This window comes from Euphorbia lathyris, chromosome 5 (genome assembly GCF_963576675.1).
Source record: "Euphorbia lathyris chromosome 5, ddEupLath1.1, whole genome shotgun sequence".
Taxonomy (NCBI): domain Eukaryota; kingdom Viridiplantae; phylum Streptophyta; class Magnoliopsida; order Malpighiales; family Euphorbiaceae; genus Euphorbia; species Euphorbia lathyris.
Genome location: NC_088914.1, coordinates 30,748,072 through 30,768,359, shown reverse-complemented (window position 1 = coordinate 30,768,359; position 20,288 = coordinate 30,748,072). Strand labels below are relative to the sequence as shown.

Sequence of the window (20,288 nt, the reverse complement as noted above, 5' to 3'; positions counted from 1 at the left end):
TACTAACTGCTATAACCGAACACCTAGATTTCTCTACCGATGAGTACTTAAAACCGAGTACTCAGCACAACTCTCTCAATTTTACAATTGATACAAACTTGTTCTTTCTAGATGAAGAACACTTTAGATGATTACAAAATCAATCTAGCTTTCACACAGAATTGGAAATTTGGTGTAAGATCTTTTTCTTGTTTGAATGTGCTTTTGTATGTTTCTCTTTTTCTCTTTTGTATTTCGGCAATCGGCCAAGGATCCAAGAATGAGCTTGTCCTTTATAGTTGAAATCTGAAGACTAAATCATTTGAATCTAGATCTATCCGTTGGATTCAAACGGCTCTTCATGCGATATTGTTCTGGTCAGCTTCAGATTTGCAGGCCAATCCTGTCGTCTGAATTTGGCAGGCGTCAGGCTTGTCTTCTTCCCACAGGTTCGTCTTCTAGCGCCACTTTCATCTTTTAGCTAGAGGACAGTTGACCCATGCGTCTCGAAACTATATCCTTGCATGATTCCAAAGCTTCTGAATTGGCGCAGATCACTGTCGGATCTTGTCTTTTAGCAAACGGATCATTGGTGCTATCCTGAAGAGCACTCGGCTTTACTTTGATAGCTGTTGTCTTTGATCGTTGCTATTTACGATACTGAGTTGCTCTTTACTCAGCTTCCACGGTCAGCTTCGTTGTGCAAGATATTGTTACAAAGAAGACTTTTCTGAGTTAAGTTCTCTTCAGCTTCTGTGGTCAGCTTCATCTGCAAGTTTCAGTTCTCAAGAAGACTTTCCTTCTTTCATACTGAGTTATACTTTACTCAGCTCGTGCTATGTTATCATGCTGACTACGTTCTGTCTTACTTTGATTCCTGTTCTTATATATATATATTTATTCTCAACATTGAACAAACGCATTAGTACAATTAAATCAAAGCACATAAATTTAATTGTCTTAATCATGGATTAACTTAAATAATTTTGTCAAATCAAAATCATGTGGAAAGGTGTTTCAACAAACTCCCCCATTTTGATGTTGGCAAAATATTTAATTATGGAACTCAGTTTTGAAATTCCCCATGATTGAGTTTCTTTTTATGCTTCTGAATTTACTCCCCTGTAAGGGTTGCATCTATAGACTTAACTTAACTCTAAACCTTCTAAGATTTAATCGAGAAAAATTAAGACATGCCTATACTGACTTAGTTCAATTCTAGAACTTCCAAGATCTAATTCAGATGAGCCTATGTCAGCTTTCAGAAGAGTTCAATGCTTGAAACATATGTTTACTCAGTTTGATACATGGATAGTTTAGGTATCAGAGTTTATGGAAGGATATATCAGAGCTAATGTGTACTGAGTATGTTCCATTTTAATTTTGTTTGTTTGTTTGTTCAATTAAGACAGATCAACATATAGCACAATAAGTAAGTAAGCATCATATAAGATTTGAATAAGGGATGCATGAATATATATAGATGGTCAGCATTAACAAAACATAACACGCCAGATAAAACTACAAGTCAAAAGCTACAACTAGCCAATCTATTTCTTCCTGTTGACTTGAGCTTGGTGAGCAGGATTAACTTTGCCTTTTCCTTTGGCAGTTCTTTGTTGCTAACCCTGATTTCCTGAACCAGATGCTTCTCCCATATTCTGCTGAGTTCCAGCAGCTTGCATTTCTTTCTCCCTCGTTTTGCCAGCATCAGATGAAGGGGGAATAAAGGTCTCGCGAAGAACAGCACGAGCCAGTTTTACTGAGTATGCTCAGAGTTGACTGGTACTCTCCCGAAGACCGTCGAAGACAGCCATGCCATCATCCAGAGTGGCAGCAGGGATCCAAATGTTAGCACTTAGCATGCTCAGAAGATACTCCTATGATTTCCCGATCCAAGTGATGGATTCTGTCAGCTTGGCATATGATTGATGGTACATTTTGAGCAAAGCCGAATCATAGAACTGACGTTGGGCATTTGTATAGCGGACATGGTTAAGTGTGACTTGAGAATACTGCAGAATCTCATTTATCTTGACTTGGTCAGTATCCATTTCTTCTTTACTCAAGTTGAGTAGGCGAACAACTTCGCTAATTTGCTTAATGGAACACTGGGAGGAGGAGGAGGAGACTAATTCACGAGTCCCGGTTAGCTCAGAACTTAGCTGGGTAAAGAGTTGATGAACCTCAACAGAGGTTGCATAGAGTGAGTTCGCAGCTGACAAAGTGTTGAGTTGGCCCTGGAGGGAGTTCATATGATTGTCCATTGTCAGCTGGAGTTCAGCCAGCTTTACGATTGATTCTTGCTTGGGTTGTTGAGATTGAAAAGATGTCATGACACTCAGTAAGTCCTTGAGACCCTTGATTTCAGATAGAAGCTGAGTGACAGAAAATATGTGTTGAGGCTCAACATGGACAGACCCAGCAGCATCGGCATGAGATTGGTTAATGTCCTGAAGTAGTGATTGAGCTGAGTCAATGATTCTTTGCCCAGACTCAGTTGCATGCAAGTAAGCATAAGTCCCATCAGGATAATGCTCAGCGGCCGGAATTGGAATAGCACCGGATCGAGGAGGTGTTTGGTGCTGTCCAGAATTAGATGTGCTAGCATGGTCAGCAGCTAGACTTTGATTTAGATTACCAGCAGGATCTGACTAGTTTTCATTCTGCATTGAAGGATTTGGAAGAGGTGGATCGGCAGACATATTGACCTGGTCAGAGTCAGTCTGAAGCTGAGGAGTTTAAGGGAGTTCAGAGCTGACCTAAGCAGGATTTTCCTTTACTAGCTCTTGATCTTGAGCAGCAGGAACTTCGAGTACTTGCTCGGCAGAAAGTGGACCTTGAAGAGCTTTGGGGTCGGCTTGTTCCTCAGCTTGAGACACAGAGGCTTGCTTTTCCTTGATTTGGTCCAAAGTTGGTTCAATGGTGGTGTTGAAGAACTAGAACTGGAGTGTGGTAAGGGCAGAGATTGGTTCCATTAGCGGAGAATCGTCCAGAAGGTCAATGACTGGAGATTTCTGAGCCTTGCGTTTGAGGCGTTTTCCTGCGCTGACTTTTGGAGGAGAAGGATCAGCAGGAATGGAGTCAAGTGACTCGGAAGAGGAGTTCAGTCCAAAGTCAGCATTGAGACCTTCCACAACCTTGTCCTGCACAAGCTGCTCAATTTGAGTCTCAGTATGCTCAACATCAACTGTTTGATTTTGCTCAGCAGCAACATCCTTACTTAGCTCAGCATCATCTGTCCTTTCAACATCAAACTGACCTTCATTATTACCCTGTTCTTCTTCTTGGTTCGCAGGAGGTTTCTCAAGATCAATTTCTTGACTTCTAACAAAGCGTGAGTCTTCAGAGACCAAAAAGTCAAGAGGAGGTGCATTGATTGGCTTTAACCTAGAAGTTTTCTTCTTTTTCTGCAAAGGTTGCTCAGGGGTTTCCTCACTTTCTTCTTCAGGCTCAACTTGCCTTTTTTGTTTCTCTGCTGACTTAGGTTCCTCCTGACCTTGCTCACCATCAGCTTTTCTTGCACTGGATACTATTCTTAGCTTTTTCGGAGCTGTGTTCACATCCTTTACTGACTGGTCAACTTTCCTCTTTTTGTCTTGCTTAGCGCGGTCAGTGCGAGCTTGGTTTATTTTCTTTCCCTTTCTAGTCAGCATGCCCTTTGTTCCTTCAACCACATTATCTCCTTCCTCTGTTACATTCCCCTTTCCTTTTTGGGTTTAATGGGTTGGTCATAGGCCAAACCGAACAGTACGGTCGCAGTAATTTCTGTACCCCAAACATTTATTTCCTCAACTAAGTTCACCCTGTAGTCTTTGAGTATCTTGGTGATTAGTGAACCTAACCTGAGTGTGCCAGTACTTCATTGGAAAGCACCGATGAGGAACACAGGCATATTGAGTGGCTGGTAGGTCAGCATGTGCCATATGAAACATTGCTCAAAATTAGACGCTGAGGATGTGGAGTTGACCTTGGGAAATATGAAGTTCGTCAGAATGTAATCGGCCATCCTCGGATTTTGACCCATAGAGGTGCTAGCGATTTCTCCTACGTGACCAGCGGGTTTACAGAACTCCAAAGGGTATTTGATTTTACCGTGATCATTTGTGGTTCTGAGTTCAGCTCCTTTATTCTTCAGTTTGAGCAAAGTGGCAAGATAGGGAGGATTGACGAAGATTTATTTGCCCCTGACCTTTGTGACCATGTAGTCAGTGTCATCATCATTAGCTCGTAAGTTGGTGTAGAATTCCCTTACCAATTCAGGATAAGTGGCTTCACGGAGGGAAAATAGCTCGGTCCAGCCATTCTTAGAGATCCATTCGCAAAAGGGTTTTTTAGCTTCTACAAAACCCTTAGAGAACCAGCGGGAATGGTCGATCTTGTATCCCCTCACACTGTTGTAGACCAGAGAATAGGTTCTTTCCTGTGGTATCTTGCCCTTCTCCTTTTTCTGTTTCTTAGATGGTGTTGCTTGGTCAGCTTGGGGTTTCTTACTCGGAGTAATGACCTTAGATTGGTCATGCTGACCATGTTCTTGAGACTCAGTTGAAGTCTCCTCACATTCCTGCTCAGTGTGCGACGAGGGATTTTCATCGGAGCGGTTGTCGTCGTAACCGGCACCAGAGATGTTCTGAGAGTCTGACATGATTTTCTCAGGGATTTTCGAGAGGTTTTGAGATTTAGAGTGAGAGAGATAGAAATCAATTTGCCAAAGATTTCGAATGTAAAGAGCAGTTAGTGGGAAATCATCCACTATTTATAGGGGTGTCGAGTTGATCCGATACGTTGAAGTGGCATTTTGACCTCGAGATAATCAATCGACAATTATTCTGGCATTTATGACACAATCGGCGCATGTGTTTTTTAATAATTGCACTTACGTCATCCTAGGTGGCTATTAATGCGCGTGCTAGCATTTATTGTGCATAAGAGTTTTACTCAGTTTCGAGAAACCTAATCGTTTGAGATTCTAGGAAGTCAGTTTTACGTAGAAGGAATGTTCGCGTGCTTAGTAACTCAGCTTATGTTGATCACTCAGTATGTGTGTCTACTCAGCATGGGGTGATATAGTTCACATTTAGCTCAACATGCAATAGTTACTCATTTAGCACAAATCACTCAGCATGGTAATCACTCAACATTCAATTTAAACATATAATTTTAGTGAAGAGGATTAGACATACCGATAGCTTCCCTTAGTATGTTAAATTGCTCACGAGCCAGAGGCTTTGTGAAGATATCCATAAGCTGTTCATCTGTAGGAACGTAGGTCAGCTTGATCTCACCCTTGAGTATGTGATCCCTTATGAAGTGATGCCTTATGCTGACATGATTCATCCTGATGTGTTGGATTGGATTTTTGGATAAGTCAATGGCACTCTTGTTGTCACATTTGACTTCTATTGTTTCTATTTGTACACCATAATCCTCAAGCTATTGCTTTATCCATAGGACTTGAGCCACATAGCTTCCAGCAGTAATGTACTCAGCTTCAGTTGTTGACAGGGCCACTGATGATTGCTTCTTGTTGAACCAAGATACTAGACAGCTTCCAAGGAAGTGACACCCTCTTGAAGTACTCTTACGCTCTAGCTTATCTCGTCCATAGTCAGCATCAGTGTATCCAATGAGTGTGAAGTCATTTGTATTTAGATACCATAAACCTGCATTAACTGAGCTCTACAAATATCTAAAAATTCTTTTTACGGCTATAAGGTGAGATTCCCTGGGGTCAGCTTGATATCTTGTGCAATAACATACTGAGTACTGAATGTCAGGTCTACTAGCAGTAAGATAAAGTAGAGAGCCAATCATACCTCGATATAATTTACTATCTACTGACTTACCTTTCTCGTCAGCACAAAGGACAGTGTCAGTACCCATTGGGGTTGATATGGGCTTACAATCTTCCATATCGAATTTCTTTAACATTTCTTTGGCGTACTTAGACTGACTAATGAAGATGCCGTTCTTCCCTTGCTTGATTTGAAGTCTAAGGAAGAAGTTGAGTTCGCCCATTATAGACATCTCGAACTCAGTTTGCATATGTTTACTAAATTTTTTGCACATAGATTCATCAGTAGCACCAAAGATTATATCATCTACGTAAATTTGTGCCAGCAGGGTATTTTTACCCTTTTTCTTAATGAACAAGGTTGTGTCAGCTTTACCTCTGACATAGTTCCTGGTCAGCAGGAAATTGGTCAACCTCTCATACCAAGCACGTGGTGCTTGTTTCAGGCCGTATAGGGCCTTCTTGAGTTTATAAACGTGGTTTGGAAGTTTTGGATCTTCAAACCCAGGAGGCTGACTAACATATGCCTCTTCGTTTATAAAGCCATTAAGAAATGCACTCTTGACATCCATTTGATATAATTTGAAATTCATAAAGATAACATATGCACATAGTATACGTATAGCCTCTAACCTAGCAACAGGAGCAAAGGTCTCACCATAATCAATGCCCTATTGCTGACTATAGCCTTGGGCTACAAGTCGGGCTTTGTTCCTGACTACATTGCCTTGCTCATCTAGCTTATTTCTAAATACCCACTTAGTTCCTATGGTCTTTTGATTCCTAGATTTTGGTACTAAATCCCATACCTCGTTTCTTTTGAACTGATCAAGCTCCTCTTGCATAGCATTGATCCAATGTTCGTCGTGCTCAGCTTCTGAGAAGTTCTTTGGTTCATGTACTGAGACGAATGCAACATTGCTGAGATATTTTCTAAGCCGATCTCTTGTCATCAGCTTGTTTTCAGCAGCATCAAGAATGGACTTCTCCGAATGTCCTCTTGGAATTTTGATTTCTTTGGGCAATGTTGAGTTGTCTGGAATAGGTGTTTCTACAATATATGCATGAGTAGATTGGTCAGCAAAGGTAATTTCGGTTTCGTGTTTACCTTTGGTTAGTCCTTGTACTGATGACTCAGTGGCTCCATTTTGGTCAGCGGAAGATGAGCTTGGGTCATCTTTGGCGGACTGAGTTATCTTTCTTGCAGGGTCAGTTTCATCGAACTCAACATGTACAGACTCTTCTACAACTTGAGTTCGTTTATTATACACCCTATATGTTTTACTGTTAGTTGAGTACCCTAGAAAGATCGCTTCGTCAGCTTTAGCATCAAAGTTAGCAAGATTTTCTTTTGTGTTGAGTATAAAGCATTTACACCCAAAGGCACGAAAGTAGCCAATGTTGGGCTTTCGTCCTTTCCAAAGTTCATAGGGAGTTTTCTTAAGAATAGGTCTAACTAAATCCCTATTAAGTATATAGCATGCTGTGTGGACAGCTTCACCCCAAAAATACTTTGGAAGCCTATTTTCGCTCAGCATTGTCCTAGCAACTTCAACTATTGTTCTGTTCTTCCTTTCAACAACCCCATTTTGTTGAGGCGTTCTAGGTGCAGAAAAATTATGGTCAATGCCACTGACTTCACAGAATTCGTCAAACTGTTGGTTTTTGAATTCTCCGCCATTATCACTCCTTATATGAGCTACTCTCAGGTCTTTGTCATTTTCAAGCTTTTTAATCAATGTTGTGAACATCTCAAATGTTTCATCCTTGTTGCTCAGCAAGACGATCCAAGTATACCGAGAGAAATCGTCTACAATGACTAAGGAAAATTTCTTACCTCCCAAGCTGAGTGGCTGGACAGGTCCGAAAAGATCCAAATGTAGTAATTCCAATGGTCGCTTGGTTGAGACAATGTTTTTACTTTGAAAAGACTTTTTCGTTTGTTTACCTTGCTGACAAGCATTACATAACTGATCTTTTTCAAATTTAAGTTTGGGCAATCCCTCAACTAATTGCTTTCTTGCTAATTTGGCAAGGAGATCCATGCTTACATGACCAAGTCTCCTATGCCATAGCCAGGAGTTATCCTCCTTTGACACTAAGCATATATTTTTAGAAAACTGTTTTTCTAAACTCAACATGTACACATTGTCAACACGAGTGGCAGTTAAAATTAAATCGTTTGTTTTTCCCTCGAGTATCCGACACTGAGTGGCATTAAATACAACCTTTCTTCTGCTGTCACATAGCTGAGCTACACTCAAAAGGTTATACTTGAGACCTTTGACTAAGGAGACTGACTCAATAGTGGGGTTACCTCCGATAGTACCTGATCCTACTATCTTACCCTTTTTATTGTCTCCAAAGCTTACGTTACCACCTCGTTTAAGCTCAAGTGTGATGAACTGAGTTTCATCACCAGTCATATGCCTCGAGCATTCGCTGTCAATGTACCAAAGCTTTGACTTCTCCACGCACCTCAGGCTCACCTGCATTTTGAATCATTCATCTTTAGGTACCCAATTCTTTTTGGGTCCTCGTTGGTTAGCTTAGACAGTTGCAATATCATGTTTTAATTTGTGACGACATATATTTATGGTGTGGCCTTGTTTACCACAGAAGTCACAATGAGTTACCCTTTTAGGGTGACTTTGTCTTTGGTCAGCACCATTGTGCTGAGCATGCCAATATACCTTAGTGGTATGGCCTTTCTTTCCGCAGAAGTCACATTGGACAGTCCGCTTATTATACCAACACACATCTATTGTGTGTCCTCTTTTCCAACAACAGTCACACTGAGTGAACTGTCTATGCTGACCAGTACCTGAGTACTCAACGTGGGATTTATTTTTAGTTGAACCTGTTATTTGGTTCTGTAGGGTTGTGACATCCTTTCTCAGTTTCTTTGAATCTGATTGGACTTTTGAGACAAACTTGTGCATGATTTCCATGTCGTTATGCAAAGTTGAGTTGTCTTGGAGAAGATATCGAAGGTCACTGAGTTTGACCTCTTCAATCTCGTCACACCGCCTGCTGAGTACCTTTATTTTCTTGTTACACTTTTTAGTCAGTGTATATAAATCACTCAGGGCGTTAACCATTTCATTTCTAAGCAAGTGTAGAGATGTTACCTCATTGGAATGTTCCTCTTAGTCAGAACCATCAGAGAGGTTAGCTTGCTCAGATTGACCTTAGTCAGCAGCGTCGTCGGCCATGAAGCATATATTTGCTGTCTCATTTGCATCAGCTTCTGATGAGGTTGACTCATCATTGTCACTCCATGTGGCCACCATTGCCTTTTTGCTTCCCTTCTTTTCTTTCTTTAAGTTAGGGCAGCTTGACTTAATGTGCCCAGTTTGATGGCACTCAAAGCACGTGACAGGTTTGGAGCTGTCCTTCTTATATCTGTTGTCACTGGACTCAGCTTTGTACCTATCACCTCTTTTGTATGGCCTGTTGTTGTTTTTATCATTCTTTCTGAACAGCTTCTTCATCTTCCTTGTGAACATGGCCATTTCCTCATCATCTGATGAGTCAGCTTCGGTTAAGTCAGCTTTCATGACAAGTGATTTCTGCTTCTTGTCTTCTGGCTTCTCTTTAGCTTCAAAATTTTTCATAGAGATCTCATGAGTCAGCAGAGATCCGATCAGCTCGTCGTATTTGTACGTGGTTAAGTCCTGAGCTTCCTCCACAGCAGTCTTCGTAGCTTGCCAACTCTTAGGGAGACTTGTTAGGATTTTCTTCACCTGCTCCTCTTCTGTGAAGTTCTTTCCAAGTCTTTTAAGCTCATTTATAATATTTGTGAACCTTGAGTTCATCTCCGAGATATCTTCATTCTCATTCATCTCGAACAGCTCATACAGTCTCATATGTTGGTTCACATTTGACTCCTTTACCTTGCTCGTGCCTTCATAGGTTACTTCAAGCTTCTTCCATATTTCCTGAGCTGACTCACAACCTGAAATTTTATTGTACTCTGCAGCATCTAACGCACAGTGAAGCATATTGATAGCCGAAGCATTATTTTGTAATTTCTTAAGATCATCCTTTGACCACTCAGTTTCACTCTTGACAACCTTTTCATTGTCAACAGTTTTGTAAGGCACATATGGGCCTTGAACTATTGCAAGCCACGCACTCATGTTTGTAGCTTGAATAAAGTTCTTCATCCTGTTTTTCCAAAATGTATAATTTGATCCGAAAAACAAGGGTGGCCGACTAATTGATAATCCCTCAGGGAGTATCTGTGTTGTTTGATTTCCTGGAAGGAAACGAGTGCTGTTCTCAGCCATTTATCGGGATTAGCTCAAGATAGTTATATCTTTGAGTAGTGAGCTGCAAGCTCTGATACCACTTGTTGGTCCCATGTGATTAGTTCCAAGGGGGCGGGGGTTAGAAACTAATGTAACTTTTTCGCTAAATAATGCTGAATTAATTAATTCTTTAAGTTACTTAACTTAGTTTAGGTCAGCACGGCCGAGAAATGTAAGACAACTTTAGTTAGATGCTGACTAGAACCAATGTTTTGAAAACCGGACCGGACGTTGAACCGGTGAGACAACTGGTTCAAGGTTCAATAGGTTCAACCGGATAAAAAAATAAAAAAATATATATATAAAAAATAAAATGATGTTTCATTGAACATAAAATTAAAAAATTCATACCTATAATAAACAATTCTTAAGTTAACATATTAATTAAAAATTAAAAATTCATACAGATAATATAAAAATTCATACATCGGTAACCAATCCTTAATTTAACACATTAATTAAAAATTCATACATCTAAAATCAAACCCATAGTTTAACACAATATTAAGATTAAAATTAAATTAATTAACGCCAATTATTAAAGAGGTTGTTCTCTACCTAATTTTTAAATTTTTTCCTTAATTCAATATGTTTTTCAAAAAATGGCAAAAAACCAGGGTCAATCCGGTTCACTGGTTCAACACCGGTTCGCGGTTCAACCCCGGTTTGATGCGGTTTAATATAGTTGAACCTGTATAGCTAAAACCGGACCGGACACTTGACTGGTTCGCGGTTCGACCGGCCGGTCCGGTCCGATTTTCAAAACACTGACTAGAACTGTTTTACTTGTGAGTTGGGAATTAACACTTGAGGTCAGCTTCCAACTCAGCACCAAGATTACTCAGTGTCAGCTTTTACAATTTATATCCTGAGCAATTTAATCAGACAACACATATATAGATATATTGAGAGAGAGTTAGAAATTACTCAGCACGACTTATCCTGGTTCGGCCTCTCCGCCTACGTCCAGTCCCTAGAGTCCCTCCGGGCTTTTTCAATCCAATACTGAGCTCTTTAAAGGTAGAGCACAAACCGTTTACAAGGAAGCTGAATATGCAAGAGTACCTTCCTCTATTCGTCTACTCAACTCCTACTAAGTGCTATAACCGAACACCTAGATTTCTCTACCGCTGAGTACTTAAAATCGAGTACTCAGCACAACTCTCTCAATTTTACAATTGATACAAACTTGTTCTTTCTAGATGAAGAACACTTTAGATGATTACAAAATCAATCTAGCTTTTACACAGAATTGGAAATTTGGTGTAAGATCTTTTTCTTGTTTGAATGTGCTTTTGTATGTTTCTCTTTTTCTCTTTTATATTTCGGCAATCGGCCAAGGATCCAAGAATGAGCTTGTCCTTTTATAATTGAAATCTGAAGACTAAATCATTTGAATCTGGATCTATCCGTTGGATTCAAACGGCTCTTCATGCGACATTGTTCTTCTGGTCAGCTTCAGATTTGCAGGCCAATCCTGTCGTCTGAATTTGGCAGGTGTCAGGCTTGTCTTCTTCCCGCAGGTTCGTCTTCTAGTGCCAGTTTCGTCTTTTAGCTAGAGGACAGTTGACCCATGCGCCTCGAAACTATATCCCTGCATGATTCCAAAGCTTCTGAATTGGCGCAGATCACTGTCGGATCTTGTCTTTTAGCAAACGGATCATTGGTGATATCTTGAAGAGCACTCAACTTTACTTTGATAGCCGTTGTCTTTGATCGTTGCTATTTACGATACTGAGTTGCTCTTTACTCAGCTTCCATGGTCAGCTTCCTTATGCAAGATATTGTTACAAAGAAGACTTTTCTGAGTTAAGTTCTCTTCAGCTTCTGTGGTCAGCTTCATCTGCAAGTTTCAGTTCTCAAGAAGACTTTCCTTCTTTCATACTGAGTTATACTTTACTCAGCTCGTGCTGTGTTATCATGCTGACTACGTTCTGTCTTACTTGGATTCCTGTTCTTATATATATATATAATATATATATATATATTTATTTATATTCTCAACATTGAATAAACGCATTAGTACAATTAAATCAAAACACATAAATTTAATTGTCTTAATCATGGATTAACTTAAATAATTTTGCCAAATCAAAATGACATGGAAAGGTGTTTCAACAATAAATTGATTGAGAGACATGTAAATACAGAATTTGGTTCATCAAATTTTGTTTTATACGGGTTTCAAAAGAAAGCTGATTTATCATCCACCTACTATTGAAAATCAAATATGGATTTTACCATTATTTCAGTAGTTCAATTGTTATTGTCCTTTTTGTCCTTGTTACTGTTATGATGAGCTGGTGATTCATCATAATTTATTATTTGTTCAGTTTTGCTATTTTATCTTTTTACTCTACTCTATATAAGAATATATTCTGGTACTGTTTTATTAGAATGAAATAATACTCATTCTCATCTTTTCCCTTTGTTCTTCATCTCATTTCTCTGTGTTCATCCTAAAATACTGCTCATCATGGTTTTAGAGCAGGTTAACACAAAGAGTAATTTATTCTGAATGTTGAGTATTATTTGTGACATCATCACCATCACCACCACCACCATCATCATCATCATCATCATCATCTTCTTCTTCTTCTTCTTTCTGCTTTGTTTCTTCTGGTTTGCTATCAATGGCAGGTACAACTTCAAAATATGCTTTTGAAGACATGCTGAATCCATTATTCTTGCATCCTATTGATAATACTCACTCTATACAAGTTGATAAATTGCAAGGGTATTTATATTACAGAATTTGGCGTCGAACCATGGAAATCAATCTTTCTTCCAAACTTATATAAGGCTTTGTCACAGGAGCTGTCAAGAAAAACACAAACGATGAAACCAAGGCATAAATATGGGATACATGTAATAATATGTAATTGCTTGGCTCACTCACAATGTCTCACCTACCATAAATAAATCTATTATGTTTATGACATCTGTTAGAAAGATTACGCTCAATCTTAAGAAACATTTTTCTCTCACTAACGGATCTAGGAAGTATAGATTGAACAAAGAACTTTTTGAAGAAAAACAACACTCTGCATCTGTTAATGAATATTATACTGCTATGAAAACCTTGTGAGAAGAATTAGACTCTATGAACTTGTTGCCTACCATTGAAACACCAACTGCTGAAGTTCGAACCTTGTTAGACACCATTGATCAACAGAGAGAGGAATCTAGATTATTTTAGTTTCTAAATGGTCTTAATGATAGCTATAATGCACATAGAGGCCAATTACTTTTGTTGAGCCCATTGCCATCTGTTGAGACTGCATCAGCAGCTTTGCAACAAGAAGAGGCACAAAGGGATGTTCTACATTTTCCTAAGCTGGATGCAGATATTTCCAGCAGCCACGAGATGAACTTTAATAGGCTAAAATCATCCTGAGACACGACTCGACCAAGCATACATTTATTCAATCAGACCAACCAAAAGAAGCTCAAAACATGAAAAATGGTTCCTAATAGATGGAACACTGAGCTAAAGAGCTATGATACCAATGAAGACTTTTAAATAGTCAATACATATTATCTCTAACCTCAAAGAAACAGGTAATGAACCTGGATCTCTCAATAAATAAACAACAAATTTAGGGTTGTCTCTTGTAGCGCAGACTATTGAATATGAGCGGAAGAAATTAACTCTGACTCTGTATCATCGATGTATGAGACCGCTATATCAGAGGAGCAATCACCGCTCTTCCATGAACTAAAAACGCACACAGAGAACAGAGTGGGGGGACTTCTGAGTGTAGGGAGTGAGGAATTGCTTTGTGCAATATTCTAATTCTCTGTGAATGTGAATTATGGTAAACTTATATTTTGGGTTTAACCTCCATAGTTATCTATTTATAGTTAGGCTAAATCTAAAGGTCTAACCCTAACCCTAACCCTAACTGATTAGGTTATGGGTGGGCCATAAATGGATTGGTAAATGGACCAAGCCAATTTACTCCACTTAATCCCACATTTATCTTTCAAAAGATATTGGGTCCTTCACTTAAAACGTATAAAGAACATATTCGAGATGTTATTTGTGTTAACAGAGTTTTTTTTTTTTTGAAATTGAAATTGGAAGGATGAGAAATGAAATAAAGTGATGTTAAGTGATGATATATATACTAAGGGTCTGTTTGTTTCACCTGCTCCTGTTTGCTGTTACTGTTAGCTGTTACTGATAGGTAGCAGATATTAATTGATTTTTCTGTAAAAAGCAGTTGTTTTTCGGATTTTTACCAAATACTTTTTGTCTCATGTTTAGATTTAAAAGGCAAAAAACAATTCCAAAAATTGAAAACAATCGGACACTAAAAGTATTTCATAAAAGTTAATTTTGAAAATATATAATTTAGTAAGAGGTGTTATAATAAGTTTAAATATATAAAGGGACAATTACAAAACTAGCACGTGTTAGTTTTCTTTTCTAACTCATTTTGAAAAACTCACCAAAACTAACACATTTCATTAACTAATTTCCAACCTTGCTCTTGTCTTTAACACTCCGCTCCCCGCTCTCTAACATTCGAACTTCCATCTCTCTAATCTAACACCCCGCTATCCCTCTCTCTAACTTTCCGGCGATTCATTGTTCGATTCTGTACATTTCATCCGGCGAATCTCTGTTACTTCGAGTGGACATGGCGAGAACACGAAGCTCAGACAACGAATCGAATTCAAAAGGAAGGACGAAAAAGAGGGTAAATAACTTGGCTTTACATTTGCGATTCTCTCTTTTATTGTATTTACATTTGCTGGGTTCTTGTATTGTATGTACATTTGTTAGGTTTGAGAAGGAATCTTTCGTTTCGTTTACTTCTTCTAGTGTTAGGGTTTATCTGGGTTCATCTGGTGTTAGGAAATCGTTCGGTTTTGTCGAAATCCGTCGATATGTATGTTCTATCGACAACCTAATTGTAGATAATACATAGATGTAGACAGTCTAATTGTTGATGGAACGTTTATTTGTCGATAGAACATAGATATCGACGACCTAATTGTCGATAGAACATATATATGGATGACCTAATTGTCGATAGAACATCGATATCTAGACCTAATTGTCGATATCTCTCTTATTTTAGTTTCATGGTATATGTTAGCTGATGATGTAAAGTCAAGTTATTTACCTTCTTTTTCGTCCTTCCTTCTGAATTCGATTCGTTGTCTGAGCTTTGTGTTCTCGCCATGTCCACTCGGAGTAACAGACACTACAAGAAAAACACTAGTTAGGGACCGAAAATTCAGTCCCAATTCAGTCCCTAAATGTAGTTACTTACTGAATTTCATGAGTTAACGACGGAATTTATTCAGTCAGTAACTCGCTGGTTGGTAACTCGTTAATGACTATTTTTACGATTTAGTCGTAAACTTTGCGACCAATGCTACTCAGTCGCAAAATTTCGTCGCTAAATTACGGACTAAATTTGTAGTCTTTAACCCACAAAATATAGTTGCTAACCGTGCTCTGCAAATATTCCCAATTCTGGTTTTACCGACGGAATTTAATTAATTGCGACTAAGTTTCCGTCGCTAAACTGAATCTGTTTTATTTTAAAATAATATTTTGGAAAAAATAGAAAATTAAATTTGGATCGAAGAGAGTTCACTTGCAGTAAAATAATAACTAAAACATACATACGTAATGATTAATGACTAGAATATTGAAATTAACATTCAATTCCATTGTAATCTACAAAACATGTTAGTAAGGTCAACACTGTAATCTACATCCATATGCATGCCAGTTTAGATTTTTCAAGTTTCGTAACAAGGCCCGAGTGAGACAGGAACTGCAAATTTGTTCAAAAGAGGGCCTGATGAAAACAAAAACAGAATTCGAGAATTATTAACAATAAATTATATGTATGTGAGTTGTCTATTTTGTTCCTGTCCTGAAACTATACATGTTCTATAAAGTATCATAAGATTCAAAGATTGTTGCTAACTACAGGCATCAACATCATATAAAAAAGAAACTTATATTTGATCATTAAACATGAGACACTACTTTCTATCAATCCATTCAATGCACTAAAACATTTTAATTAAATGTCTCAAGTGATTAATACCCTTAGGCAGTAGTCACATTTGATGTTAACCTCTTAGCCAGTTAAAAATGAAAAATGTCTGCAGTGAATTTATACCTTTCCCATCTAGCATAAGCTCATCGTTTATGATCTGAAAAGCTGCCTCCTTTGGTATCGAGTTCTCTAGCATCCTATACCTGAACCAACCACATACCAATTAGAATATTCAACAACAGAACAGAACAGAACAGAACAGGACAGAAAGAAACTATACCTTGGGAGTGATTCTCGTACGTAGCGAGAGGCAAATGTGGAATGAATAGAGACATCAGATTGTGAAGCAATTTTTTATAGCACCATTTTTGTAAGTAGACAGAAGAAAATCAAATGAATGTTGGGTTTGAAGAAATGGTATGGTATGGTATTTATAGTGAATAATCAACAAATGGAGATTTGAATGGGATTTTGTGTGTCACAACGGGGAAGCAACCTACGTTAGGAAAATTAAGACTTGGCGTAATACCAAAATTGACCTTTTATTCAACATTGAAAAAGTCAACACGCAATGCCATTTGATTCCTCTTTACGGGTTTTTTCATATTACCCACTGGAACTGGATTACCAAATACCAGAAACCATATCGTTGTTTCATAAATTACTTATATTTAATTCAGTTAAAGAAAATTATTCATTCTCAAAATGTATTTTTTACATTAAGGTTTTTATAGTTTATCTATAAAGTAGCATAAACTTAGTGATACCAGAACACATAACACATTAGCATTAACAAAAGACAAAGCTAATGATCACTAAGATGGAAACGCAACATACAGTTAGTACATATATCACATAAGGTATGACTTAAGATGCTTAAATAATTACTTATAAAAGCAAATTTCAAAACACTTGAATAATAAAAAAAATGTAGTTTTAACCAAATGAACCTAGAAAATAGGTCTAGCAAGATCTGTTAAGCACTAAATTGTTTGTTTATGCCCTGTTTTGACAGTTTAGGGACCTTCAATATGAAGTTCTGTCAATATAGTCTACTACAAAAGGAAATGTAAAACAAGAAGCCATATTTTAGCAAAGTCAAACAGTGGCACCTTCTGGAAAAAGCTTGTAAGCACCACTTGCCAACTCAAGATTTACAAGAATCATGGAATTGGATTCCCATACTTATATCTATGGGCTTTTGAAAGTTAGTCGTTGGGCACAACACAAAGAACAATATCAAGTCATGCTTAACATAAATGAAATAACTATAACAATGATATACAGATCCATGTGTTTTGAAAGTAAATGAACATAGTTACACAACATCATGAAAAACCAGAGCTGTCACAACATCAAATCTGTTAATTGTCAAATATTAGAGCTGAGTCTTTCTAAGAAAAGATAATTCCCAAATGAGTACATTCATGAATCATCTCTCTAATTATCAATGTAACAATATATCAATATCAGAGCTGAGTATTCTGTAATAACAATTTTTCTTTCTAAAAAGTGAAAACAAAGAGTGGGGAGATTAAATAGCTCTTTTTTAACTAGCTGCCTTAACCGTCGCGCCAACTCATCTGACTTCCAACTCAGTTCGCGGAAAGCCTCCACTCGGTCAACTGGTTATTCCAGATTGACCACATCCAAGTCCCATTGTTTCTCCTCCGCCAGTCGAGTTGCCTTACAGGGTCACTCAAAAAGCACACATCATTGCATCTAGATGATGATAATTTGATAAAAACTTAAAAAGACAAGCGGGACTCTGTCGTCTAGCTAAGTCAAAAACAGGGGCTATGAAACATCCCTTTACGGGTCCTCTCTCACCATCCGGCTAGGCAGAATGGGTCGTGTTTAGTTTCTTTTTCTAAGTCAGATCTCTGGCCTACATTTGAGTCCAGTAGGGCAAGACGCTTGGCAACTATGATAAGTTCAAAACCTAGCATTAAGGGTGTTAGCACGATATAAGAGAGGAACAAAACAACCGTTTGCATAATCCTCTCCCTGATAGTACAAGTCCTGAGAGAGAGAGAGGTCCTAACCGAATGATGAAGTCGTAATGGAACAAACCTTTATTCACATTCTGGCCTCTAGGCCCACCTCTCCTAGCAAAACTCACACTAACATGATCTGTATGGAAACATTAATGAAATGACATAAATATAATATTCAAGTGAACAAAGATATTAAATGATAAATTCAAACCTATTATGGTAATCTAGGTTTCAATAGTAGAAGGCACACTCTATTATTTCCAAATACTGCAGAAGAAATTAGTGGTATGAACATTCTGAGGACCTCAAATAAGAAACAATAGAACCAGTTTCAGTATATCCCAATCAGGTGCAAATAGAAAAGAAAAACATATGCAATCAGAGAAAGAAAGCTCGTACAAATCACAGCAAGCATTTATACAAGATTCAAGAATGTCAAATGCAACCAATTGAGTTTCAGTTATAAGGTCAGGACTGGCAAAAGAACACATAGATTACCTGATTGAAGCTACCATTCAAAGGATTCATTTATCACTTAAACATAGTGCCATTAACATGGAAACCAAAGTAAAAGAAGAATCTTAAGATTGCTGTGTAAAAAAGGAAGGAAAGTTGTCATAGAAGCTAAATGTCTTTACTTGCATAAACCAAGAACAGTGGTATTAACTTGTGCAAATTGAAATATAAATAATCAAAAGAATGAGAATAACACTTCAAATTTAGAAATGAATTACCTAATCACCTCAACACCAAAGGCTCCATTTCACAAATTCAACAGCTTGAGCCAGATCGAAATTCAAAGCGGCAAATGCAGATCTGGAATCGATTCCCTAAAGATGCTTCAAGTGTTGTTTGAGAAGTCTTTTGTAATCATACTCTGAACTGCTTTAGATTCGAGAGGCCTAACAACACAATCAATAATAAAAAAAAAAAGGAAAAAGAACACAATCTATAAGAACAAAGAAAAATATCAGAAATTGAAAGAGGAGAGGGAAAGAACATCTAAGACCAAAAAACACCCAAATAATAAGATGAAAATAATACTTACTCTGAAAACCCTAAACCCTAAATGTTAACTAAGCCATGTAAACCTAAATGTTTACCAGATCTAAAACACAAAATAAAAGGAAAAACTAATACCATGTCTGAATCGAAGAGTAGTGGTGTAGATGCCTCACCTTCTGTCATCGGAAATCTCCATTGCAAAATATCAACCCCTTAAGCCTCGTCGGTAGCTTCTCCTTGCGTGGATATCAACCCTTTAAGCCTCGTCGTTCTATTTCTCTGTTGATCTCCATTGCGAAATTACACAAAAAAAAAGGACGGGAATTAATAAGAAATGGATGAACAAGGAGGAAATGGTGTAAGGATAGATGGCCGAAGAAGGAAGAAATAACAAAAATGTAAAAAGAAAACGAACAAGAACAAAAAGAAAGAGAACGAACTAGAAAAGATAAAGTGAGAATCCCCAAACGAGATGACAGCTGTAATAATGGAGAGAAGTAATACTTCTTCTTTTTATTTGCTTTTTTTAATTTGCTTTTTTTATTTAACGACATAAGGAGTAGTCTGCAAGTCTAGAAAATAGTCTTTAATTTGGGGCCCAGTTTTTGCCACCAACATCTTTATTAACTACTAACATTAGTAGTTAAATACGGACTGAATTTAATTCAGTAGTTAAAATCAGTCATTAACTCTTTATTTTCTTGTAGTGAGAGATTCACCGGATGAAATGTACAGGATCGGGCAATGAATCGCCGGAAAGTTAGAGAGAGGGATAGCGGAGTGTTAGGTTAGAGAGATGGAAGTTCGAATGTTAGAAAGCGGGGAGCGGAGTGTTAGAGACAAAGGCAAGGGTTGAAATTAGTTAATGAAATGTGTTAGTTTTGGTGAGTTTTTCAAAATGAGTTAGAAAAGAAAACTAACACCTTAAAAGGTGCTAGTTTTATAATTGTCCCATATATAAATGACTCTTTCAATTTGGCTAGTTTTGTAATCAATCCTAAAATTAAGCTAACAAATTTAACTAACTTTAACATTTTACCAAACATTAATAATGATCAGGTAATAGTTTAAACAAAACATATTATCTATTTCGTCATTTTATTACTATTAATCTAATTTATCACGTTTTTAAATAAACTTAATTAACCAATTCAGAGATAATATTTCGTGA

General features: G+C 37.7%; 1 long non-coding RNA gene across 3 annotated transcripts; it reads right to left on the bottom strand.

The window, feature by feature from the left end:
• Positions 1-15,690: 15,690 nt before the first annotated feature.
• Positions 15,691-19,613, bottom strand: LOC136230628 (uncharacterized). Of its 3 annotated transcripts, XR_010689483.1 has the most exons (5): positions 19,291-19,613; positions 18,847-19,014; positions 16,396-18,248; positions 16,239-16,318; positions 15,691-15,908 (listed from the first exon to the last, which is right to left on the bottom strand). It is a non-coding gene; the product is annotated as an uncharacterized lncRNA (long non-coding RNA). The 3 variants fall into 3 exon arrangements; XR_010689482.1 differs by having other exon boundaries at positions 16,396-19,014; positions 19,253-19,613; XR_010689481.1 differs by having other exon boundaries at positions 16,396-19,014.
• Positions 19,614-20,288: the final 675 nt, after the last annotated feature.